This window comes from Silene latifolia, chromosome 1 (genome assembly GCF_048544455.1).
Source record: "Silene latifolia isolate original U9 population chromosome 1, ASM4854445v1, whole genome shotgun sequence".
Classification (NCBI taxonomy): Eukaryota; Viridiplantae; Streptophyta; class Magnoliopsida; order Caryophyllales; family Caryophyllaceae; genus Silene; species Silene latifolia.
This window is the reverse complement of record NC_133526.1, coordinates 113,234,690-113,246,328: the sequence shown is the minus strand read 5'-3', so window position 1 is coordinate 113,246,328 and position 11,639 is coordinate 113,234,690. Positions and strand designations below refer to the sequence as shown.

General features: G+C 35.6%; 1 long non-coding RNA gene across 2 annotated transcripts; it reads right to left on the bottom strand.

The window, feature by feature from the left end:
• Positions 1–8,469: 8,469 nt before the first annotated feature.
• Positions 8,470–10,711, bottom strand: LOC141600858 (uncharacterized). Of its 2 annotated transcripts, XR_012524335.1 has the most exons (4): positions 10,437–10,711; positions 9,779–9,817; positions 9,589–9,673; positions 8,470–8,729 (listed from the first exon to the last, which is right to left on the bottom strand). It is a non-coding gene; the product is annotated as an uncharacterized LOC141600858 (long non-coding RNA). The 2 variants fall into 2 exon arrangements; XR_012524336.1 differs by lacking the exon at positions 9,779–9,817.
• Positions 10,712–11,639: the final 928 nt, after the last annotated feature.

Here is an 11,639-nt window from a genome sequence, read left to right as displayed (position 1 = left end):
TTCATGATAGGGTATCTCAAATGTCTCAAGGATAGGCTCCTCAAGCAAGGTGATATTGTGAATCCCTCTAGGTTCATCATCATCATTATCATCTTCACGTAAATCATGAATGGGGGCTTTGTCTAGCTCTTTTTCCAACGCCTCGACGTTCACATCAAAGGACACACCCTCATACTCACAAAGGCTAAGAACATTTGGTTTGCTCAACCTCATGTCTTCATCATCAAATACCACACTTTCATACTCACAAGAGCCCAAAGAGGTTGGCTCTTCCCACTTCTCATCTTCCATGTCAAAGGTTACTACTTCAAACTCGCATTCATGCTCAATATCCAAAGAATGGTTGTGAGTAATTGCTTGGAATTCTTTTAATTGGTCAATTTGAATCTCCAACTCCTCACTTTGGGAAACAATGCTTTGAAGGACATTGTCCCTTTTTTGGCTCTCCTCTAGCATTTGTTTGAAGAGGTTTTGTTGATCTCCCATCATTTGGAGAATCATGTTTTGAATGGGTTCATCTTTTTGTTGTGGGTAGGTGTGAAAGTGGTTGTATTGTGGCAATTGAAGTTCATTGTTAAATGGGTATTGGGTGGGTGGTTGTTGTTGATATTGGGTGTGGTAATTTTGGTGGGAAAAATTGGGGTAGTGGTTAGGATTTTCATTGTACGAATAATAAGGTAGGTTTGTGTTGACTTGCTCCTCAAACTCCCCATACCCATAGTCGTACTCAAAAGATCCACCACATACTCCATAACACATGTCTTGAGTCATCATCACTAAGACAAGGAAACAACTACAAGCATGGAAACTACACAAAAACGGTAAGAACAATCCTTGAGGAACAAGTTCCTCAAGGTGAAAGCACAATTAAAATAGACAAACAAGTAAGAACTTAATCACATAGCACCATCCCCGGCAACGGCGCCATTTTGATGCGGACGATGTCGTCACTCATCCAATCAAACACATTTGTAATACTCAACAAACAACTAGCTAGCGGTAAGTCGAGGTCGATCCATGGGACGGTGTGCTTTGGGTTCTAAGTCTATCTATCTCAATTTATGCTAGTGTCACAATTGATTTGGGTTTGTAGTTGTGTGTATACTAATGCAAACAATAAGGTAAAACAAGCAATAAAAGGAAAGATGTAAACAAATGGTTAAAAGTGCTAGGATATCATGGGGTCATAGGGGATTCATGGTGTTGATCATACAAACATGTTTACAAAGTTGCAAGCAATTAATGTTGTGGAGGAACCGAGTTGGGTTATATCTTACGGTTCTTAGGAAGAGTTGGGTCCCGGAGCCGAATCGATTAGATTGTACAACACCTACAAGTCGACTTACTTTCCTCCTAATCAACTTCTATGCATGGTCTAACAAGACTCGAGTTGGTTTATATCTTACAAGTCAAGTTGAAAAGATACGAGATGGTAAAAATGCAAGGATTCATAGGCTTAGCATTTCATCAAACATAACATGTGCACAAAGTTGACATCACAACAAGCAAGCAATTAAACTTATGAAAGCATATTAATTTAAGCATGAATCAATCCCATGTTTGTTTCCCCTAACTACCCACTAATCCTAGCTAAGTAACTACTCACTCATCATCATGGGAAACATGTCATTAATGGTGTCAATCATCACAACAAGTATAAACATGATAATAGAATGAAGAAATGAACAATAAAGATTAAAGAGTAAAGTAATAATACCAAACTTGAGGTGATCCAAATAATAATGCAAAGAATAATAGAAGAACTTGATGATTGATGGAAGGTTGTCAATCTCCCAATAATAACCCAATAATCTTCAATTACCCAATAATAAACTTGAATTATAAACTTGAACAATAATTAAGGAGAGATTAATGTGTAATTTGTGGAAAGATTAAAGAGTAATTTATTCTAATCTACTCCTAATCTAATCTAAGAGAGTTTTCTAATCTAATAAAACTTGATAAAAGGATCCCCCCCCTTTTGATTATTTACAAATGGGGTATTTATAGTGGAAATTAGGGAGGATGCATTAGGGTTAACTAAGGGCTAAACTAGTAATTACACTTTTGAGATTTGAGCAGGGAGCCTCCGGGATTATCCGAGAGAAGGGCTTCTCTTATCGTCGCTAGAAGAACGGAAACGTGCTGTGCTACAATCCGAGCGGATGGAAGTCGGGACGGCCGGATCTTGGCTGAGGAATCCGAGCGGATTCAAGAGAATCCGGACGGATTCTAATGGGGAAATCCGAGCGGATTAGAGAGCAGGACGCTCGGATTGTGGTGATGAGACGGGCGGATTTCAGACAATCCGTTCGGATTGTTCTTCAGCAGTGGTTCTTCTTCGTTCTTTCCCTTTTTACTCATTTCCATTTTATTCTTTCGAGATTGGTCCTTAGTCCTTGCTTCCTCTTCACACTAGTCCATCTATTATCGTCAAGTAGCTTCCAAATGTGCATGAAAGACGGGAATTTCCACCTTATTATCTACTTTTCTACAAAACATATGAAATGCGATAGAAAAGCAAATAGGAAGGTTTTGACGGATAAAATGGCCATAAAATGTTATAAAAGTATGCAAGATAGGTTCAATTAGGGGACTAAATGTGCGCTAATTATGGTCACATCAATGTTTGCATGCATAAGATCTTGTATTTATTTTATGACTAAATAAATTAATTCATATATGAATATGTATACTAATGAGATTATTGTATCCTAATAAGTGGTATCAGAACTGGAAAGATCACTCCAGTAGGTAATTGACTATCCTTTCTTTTATGTTTATAATTCAACTATGGTATTTTGATACAAGTTGTGATAATGTATCCCCTTTTTATTGTAAATAGGGCCTCCTCCAAGCAAAGACAAGGGAAAAGAGAAGCAAGCTTAAGAAATCATGAAGGAGCTAGGAGTAGCTACCAATGAAGCTTGGCTTTTATTATTTTCTTTATTTTAATGTTATGGATTTTAGAACTATTTTTGATTTCCGTGTTCGACATGGAAATGTGTGATCCTTTTAAACAATGGTTGTATTTTGGATTTTGGTGGCTTTGCTTGCAACCCAAGTCATCCCTTTTATCGTATTTGTTTGTTCTAAAAATTCGTCTTTATATGCTTGCACATAGAAATATATGAACATCTACTTAAAGTAAACCAATTGACAATTATAATGATAGGATTCATTATATGTCCACAAGCTTGAAACTTGTATATGATCAATTATAAAGTGATGTTGAGTTGATGAACTCTCCTAAAGGAATGTCAATTACCAAGAACACTCATCAAATCTAAAATCTATTAGTCAATCTATGAGATAGTCCTACTTCTACTTCAAAATCTTTATTTGTGTCTCATAAGCTATCTTTGAATATCTAGTGTATTTATTCTAAAGATAGAGTGGGAGAAAAATGAAGACGAAAAATGAAGACACAAAGAATACAAAGAATAATTTGTATGCTTGAGTAAATGAGATCTACGAAAGAAAGAATGATTTGTATACCAAAATAGATAGTATACATGAATAGATGAGATCTACATGACAAAAGAGACCAAGTGAAGTAATCGAAAGAATATGTTCTTAAGATAAGTGAAGTAATCAAAAGAATATGTTCTTAAGATAACTACACGAGGAGACCAAAAGAAAGTTCTTGAAAGATAATGACTAAAGAAAAGTCTCAACAAGAGATTTTGCTAGACATAAATAGAGTTTCAATATTGATATTTACTTAAGAGCCTAAATGAAACAAAGTTACATCCTTGAATATAAATGAGATTTATGATTAAAAGTTGCAAAGAAAGATATGCCGATGTCTACAAGAGCTAAGTTAATTGTTAACCACACTAGTGTCGTTACTTAACCTCATTATGAAAATGAAATGGTTAAACCTCCTTCTGAAAAGGGTATTTTGAGAAGGACGTGTATTAAATGGGATTTCACATTTAAGTAATGACATTGCTACGCATCATTATAAAAATGAATGAGTTAGAGATTAAAATCTCTTTCCATAAGTTTAAGATTGAAACCATTTCAAAATAAGTATTTTGAAAAGATATGTTGAGAACATATATGGTTTTATCTTAATAACTTGGCAAAGCAAAATTGATTTCAAATCTTGAAATGTTTCGATTGAGCAGTCAAATACGAAACATGTGGAATTTAGTGGGAGTTTGAAATTATCATGTGAAGACATGAAATTTAGTGGGAGCAATCATCTTGTAAAATTTATAACTCATTACTCATTGAGAATGACGAGCTAGTACTATCTTTCACAAAGAAGTATTTGAGTTTTCAATTCTGGATGAAAATGGACAAAGATGAATCCAATCACAACGTGGGATGTTGGATAGGCATTGAGATATGCACGTCAAATCAACAAGAAACGCACGTTATTCATATCGATGAAAATGGAATTACCATAAGCAGTCATGGTCATTCATTGAACCTAAGAATGGTTTATTACATGATTATAGATTACTAATGTTTCCGCCATTAGAATAATCATGCACATGTCCCATAATGAATCATATGCTTAAGAGCATGATGAGTCATTGGTAAGCCATATAAGAATCGTCATGAATTCTCGAGGATAACTAATGAGCTATTCTATTGATTGATAGAACACTCTGTTATATGACAAGAAGTTGCACATATTGAAGTTTCGAAAACACGTAAGGATTTATGAAAATCCTAAGCTAATTAAGCTAAAAAGAGAAATAAGATGTTTGAAAAAAAATACTTGGTTATAGTAAGAAGTTATTCAAAACTATTATTTTCAAATTTGCTGAGACTTATGAGAAGTGCTAGGCTAATCATCTTGACAATTGATGCAAGATCCTACAAAACATATACCTGGTACATTATGAGTTGGAAGAACACTTGACTAGTGCAAGTTATGTCGTCCACCATAATTCGTTTGTTATGTGATAAACAACAAGAAAGTTCTCTCAAAATAAAGAACCTAAACCTAGTTTGGGAAACTAGATATGTTCTTGGTGAGATTCAAGCTATGTAAGACAAACATGAAAATAAAGGAAAATGCAATTCAAGAGTTTGAACACATGGACACATGGTGTGTTAAACTCATGTTGCAAATGACTAGTATTTACACACTTACAATATACATCACAAGGTGTTAATATGGTATTAACTACCCGAATGTGATGTCCACATTTGACGTTTGAGTTATTATTAACTCACCTCATACTTTGTTACATCCAAACGGGTTGTAGAGACAATTGAACCCCGTTAAAGTGAACAAGGATTAATATTGTATTCGCCCATAGTCACTTACATGAGGTGACGTCTCGAAGTGACTAGAGTGTGATGCGATTGATGGCAAGTTCAAGTGCCATGGAGTCATGTGAGATGACTAGTCGATCACATAGGCAGACTGTTAAGAACACTTTGTCGGGCTAATGACCGCTTATAGAGTTCTGGCAAATTTATATAGCCTGGTCGTGGCGAGAGCTACTATAGTATTCTAATGAGTCAATTCTTTGACTAAAGACTGTTCGCCTAAGGTGGCACAGTTTCAGATTAACTTTGATTTATGTTACTACGACCTTCGTAAATGGGGTCAAATGGGCATATTTTGGGTTATGATGGTTGTGTCTAGTCGAAGGGAATTGTGCGATAGGAATTGTCCACCCCTTTTCAGGGTTAAAACAATATCTCAGGGCCACTCGAGGAGTAATGAACTGGAAATACGTGGCCACGCTCGGAAGGTATCTATGGTAGATAATTCCGGTCAATCAGTTATTCTCCAGATCGAGGAAACCACTCTCGATATGATCACTTGCAAGTACGACCCGAAAGACACCTTGCATTGAGTGGGAGATAGTAATAGGACAAGAGAATTGGTGACGCACACTGTGGGAGATTGTTGGAATAAGTGTCCTCCGAAAATAATGCGATCACAACTGTCGATCATGATGATCACATGTTTAAATCTCATGTTTAAGAATACAAGAGGGAAAGTAATATTTTACAGTCAACTGGTCCAAACATATCGGTAATGATTGGCTGACTAGAGTTTGACATTACTGTCGTGCGACGGTGGTGATCAATTGATCCCCTTAGGTCATACCTATAGGGAAATACTCTTAATTGATTATTAATTAATCGTATGCCGATACGAGTTAATTAAATTGCTTAAAATTGACGGATGATTTTGTGAATAAAGTTAACGTGTCTTATTGTAATTCGATTAAATGCGCCTCTTCAAAGGATCGCAGCAGCTGTTGCGCCTCTTCCCCAGCTCTTTTCTACGTGTTTTCAGATTTTTCCATGATTTGTTTCCAAAGTTTGAGTCATTCCATAACTCTCCATATTTTTTAGTATTAGGTACCTTCGTTCCACATATTTTTCACGCGAGTATCCGCCCTTCTCTTCTCCCTTTGCATTCTAAGACCGTGCTCTAAGCTTTTGACGTCTACGTGCTTGATCAATCGACCACGTAAGGTCAGATCATTCTAAGTACCAGTCACGTTGCATGACCGACCAATTTGACCACTACACATCAATCAACTTAATCTAAATCCTCTTACGAGGGCACTTTCTTCATACATTTGAGTCGAGCAATCACTAAACATTAACTTAGTTAATCTCGTTTCATCTAACATGTAAGTCTGAGGGTGTAAATCCCATCTTTATTACTGTATTTTATTTTTTGTATAAATTAATGTAAGATTTTCGTCAAAAGTATGTTTAAAATCGACTTATAAAACCCTTTTATCAAACTGCTTTTACGGATCAGCAGTAACCAGACGTCGAGAAGAAACGCAGCAACTGCTGCGCCTCTTCTAGAGGCTGCCGCAGTTCCTGCTTTTCTTCTTCTACCTCGGTTCTCTGATGATTTCGTTCCTTTTGTTCCCTTTTTCTTATTTTCTTTCTTTCATTCATACATAATAAATTTTTAATACATCCTAATAATAATTATGCTTTGTTTTACTGTTTAAATCCATTATAATCGATATATGCGGGTTTTCGCCATTAAATCAAACCCGGATTTTTAGAGACTCGATTCATTCATATCAAGTTGACATAACTCGCTTTAATTAGCCTTTAATTCGTTTTAATTAGTCTTAATTCATTTTTCTCGCTTTTACGACGATTTTATATGTTAATAATACGATAAATAACTTTCATCCGAGTCAAATATCAACAATCAACCATTAAAATTGCCAACGAACATTAACAACTCGCAGTTCTGACTTCACAGCCAGAACTCACCTCAGAAACAGACGCAGTGACCACTGCGCCTCTTCCAAGGGACGCAGCAATGTTGCGCCTGTTCCAGGGTGATTTCTGTCTCTGAACTTCCGTTCTTGGTTTGACTTAATCCCTTAATTACGTAATCAATCGACTATTAATCATAATATCACCCTTAATCTGTCCATATTTTCTAACCTAGTTTATTTCCTTTACTTTTCTCAAATTTTCTGTCTTAAGTATATTTTTGACGTAAATCATTAAATCGTTGAAATACCCTCACCCCTTACTCCCGATCTCTGTGAACATCCGTGTTCATTGACATCCACGAGAGTCATTCTAAACATAGAATGCTAAGGGTAACGAGTTCTTAGTGTTCATGTCACTACTTTGTGTCTTGACATTACACGAGGTATTCGAACGGTTCCAATTTCCCATAAAAATAGGTGGCGACCCCACAAATGCAAACTCTTGTTCCCAAGCGACCCCGTGGGCCCCCCCGTGTCCACAGTTTGGCGACTCCTCTGGGGAGTAATACACTTACGTGTTGCCAAGGGTGAAACTTGAACAAGGTTAGGGAATAGTTTATATGAGACAGTTGTCGGTTTTCATTACTCGACCTTCTTAGGTCGTTTTATTCGGCCTTTCTAGGCCCAACCCAACCTATTCGACCAATCGTCCCGTCTGGACAGTCCAAATTCTTATCTGGGCCTCAGGATAGATAATGATTGACGTCAACCATACCGTGGTACATACTCATGTTTGTATCAAGGGCTTTCACTACTCGAGAAAATGGATTAGGAACCGACCTTACCACTACTAGAAAAAAAGCCAAAGTGACCATTGAAAATATACCTAAGAGACCAACATAGAGATGGTCTTAAGGTCAAAGGTCTATTAGGGTAAGAGACCATACAAATAAAAATGGTTTCTTTGAATAAAGTTAGAAATCATCCCTCCTAAAAAAATGGTATCTTTGCCTACTTAAAAGGAGACCACTCAAGTAAGAAAAATGGTTTCTTATTTTATGATTAAAAACCAAGTAACAAAGATATATGGTTTCTTTGCTGAAACCAAGGATTAAAGATGTATGGTCTCTTTGAATTTTTTATTATTTTTTTAGCCTGTCTTGTTACATCTCTATTATTACATATGCGTGCCGTAGTGAGTCGATTATTGCGCGTATACTCGTGTTTCATGCAACAAAACATAGATACCAACCAATTTTTTTAAAATAAAATTACCATATATATATAATAATGAAAAGTAGGGTTAGTTTTTACAATCACTTAAAAGAAAGCAATATTTTGTGCAATCAATATAAAAAAGATGACAATATTTTTCCAAAAAAAATTACCACTAATAAAAAAAATCTAAATCTAAATCTAAATCTCATGAATCAGCTTCGGTATTACCATCTTGCTCCTCTACTTCCTTGTGTGTTGAGAACAAAGTAATCAACGTTTCCATAACCTCATTAAGCATTTGGTGGGAATAAGTCTTCGGTCATCTTTAAAATCCTACGAAACAAAAATAATCATATCAAGTTATATCTCACAACATTTAATGTAACCAGAAATAAGATACAAGAAATAATTTCGGCAGAGTTTCTTTACTTTTTTCCAACTGGTACAACATTATTTTACATGATATGAGTCGGAAGCAATAGATGCAACATTTACATCATTATTTTACATCGAACGACCTACAAATGTTGTAGCTTATGCTTTTGAGTTAGAAAATGACATACTTGGGTTATTTGTAACACACTGCTAAACCAGAAAAGTAAAGGTTTGCCAAGGTCATTAGTTAGTTCAGATGGTGAATGTCCAACATATCAGAGGGTGAAAGCCCAAACATAATCAAAATTAGGCATGTATAGCGAGAGTTTGCCTTATTTTTCTTCTTGCACACTAAAGTGTATGAATAACCACTCCAGAAAGTTTTAAGCAACGAAACCATAATTTAGCTAACTCATTTCTAAACACCTTGTAAAAGAATAAGTTTTATTCGATAGAAAGAGCAGATAAATGCTCAAACCACCACAAATAGATACAGATGAGAGAAACATATTGAAATGATGCGATCACATAACTTCAGGGGAACCAAAGCAACTAGAAGTAAATAGTCATTTAGTCATCAGAATTGTTCTTTCTAAAACAAACATCACTTGGACCCAAAAGTGAAGATGTAAAAATAAAAGACCATCGGACAATGTCAGCAATCTTTGCTAAGCTGGACGTATTAGTTTCACAAGACTAGCTAGACACGGCATGTCAAGTTGGTCTGACCTGACTCAGTACTTTATAACAACCTTAGACACGTTTTAGAGCCAAATAAAACAACCTTAGACACAATTTACAGCCAAAAGAAAACAACCTGATTCATGAAATGATAAGTTGTGGCTAGAGTTGGGCTGAACTTCGGGAATTCTATAATAACCTGATCGGAAACACATTCAAACCTGAAATAACACTCAAACAAAGAATTTCATGTAAAATGCCTAAGCATCTAACTACAATCCCTAGTCCAGAATTTAACAAAATGAAACCAAAATAGCAAATTATACCGCCACAAGTCTCGGATTAAACACAAATACATCAATTATCTGCAGTTAAGATGAAATTTAGTCAAGCGATTACTAGAAATCAAAAGACCAAATTTAAAGAGGATGGATTTACGAATAAAAGAGATAGGAATATTGTTGAGTCGTTGTTGTAGATCAACTCCAGTTATGTTATTGTATCTACTAAAACATTCTGCAATTAATTAAACCATGGTCATTAAGAAATGGCCAAAATCAACAATAAATAAAGGTTATTAAATTATACGGAGTTGTCAAAAGAAAGGTAATGACCCTGATTTTTTGCCCTCTAAAACGGATTCATTAACCAAAACAAAGCTAATTGACAAAGTTTTGAGCGAACTAATATCTATATAACAAAAACTAGCTACAGTAAATGAGTATCAACATCCTTTCTATTCATCAAATTAGTAAATAAAAATAAATAAGCATCAAAAATATCTATTATCAACAACTAAGTAATCATATCATTGATGAGAATAAAAGAGATAAACTGAAAATGAAATTAATTTAAAAAGTTAGGGTTTGAGTAATTATGCATTTCAGTAACAGAAACCAAAGAATCGGTCTTGTAATACTTATAAATAGGGAAATCGACTAATAATTTAATGGTTATAAGACAAATAAAGATTATATAACTCACCGATCTGATTTTACTAATTAAAAATTGAGATTTGGGGAAAACCCTTGTAATTGATTGAACTGTGGTTGAGCGATTGTGCCTGAGCGAGAGTAGACTGGTGATGGAGAAGAAGGCTGCTGCCAAAAACAAGGATGAACAACATGTTTATGACGACGGCTTCATATGATGCTTAGAAGAAGGAAGATCTGAGAGGAAGGAGAGGGATACGGTTTTTAGAGAGAAGTCATCGACTGAGTATATGGAAACGAGAGTGATGTCTAGCTGTAAAATTATATTTTTATATTTTTATTTAAGGAACCATTTTTTAGTGAGATGGTTTCTTTGATACGGAGTATTTGATTAGAAACCATTCAATATTGAAACCTGATTTCATAGATAAAAAAGACCATTTATTTACTTGGTTATTTATTAATGATCTCTTTTCCTCATATTGTAGTAGTGTACTCTTGTTTGGCACGGACCTCTTCACAGACTAGGGTTTGTTTGCTTGGTATGGCAACCCACCTTTTTAGCCAAAACCCTTCTAAATGCACTCAGCATACCGTTATAATACCTGTATGAATGCTTATATCATATGTGATCACCATTTTGTAAACAAAACCATGACGAAATTTCTGTAAAATCAAAAAACCATTTTAAAATGTAAACACTTTAATTTCAAAAATGGCCGAAATTAGCACAAAATGAGTCGAAACTCTGTCCAAATCTCCATTCAAAATTCGTTCCTCAAAACCCATTTCAAAACCTCACCATGAGTTAGCGCTCCTAGAACTACACTACAGTTGCCTAGGACAAACATTTCAAGACTTAGTCATTTTCAAATCTCACTTAACACATTGGCACACTCCCACTTTACAAGTTGAGTCTTTTCTTTGAGTAAGTGTGCTATAATGGCCGATCGTGTTTTGATTCGTCGTCAATCTCTTATCCAGTTTCCAAGATGCCTGAAACTAGTACCATGAGTGCTAGTGGTCAACCCCAAAATGGTAATGATCAAATCCTAGCTGCGCTCGTCCGTCTCCAAGCAAGCCAAGACCAAGCTTATGATCGCGTCAGCGCTATTGAAGGCCAAATTGTTGCTGTGGAAACTAGACTCCTTCCTGCAGAAAACGATATTCCTATCGAGATCGTGCATGATAACCTTCCACCCTTTGTTGGACAAAAAGAAACCAACCCGCCAATAGGTCATACTGAAGCTGAAAA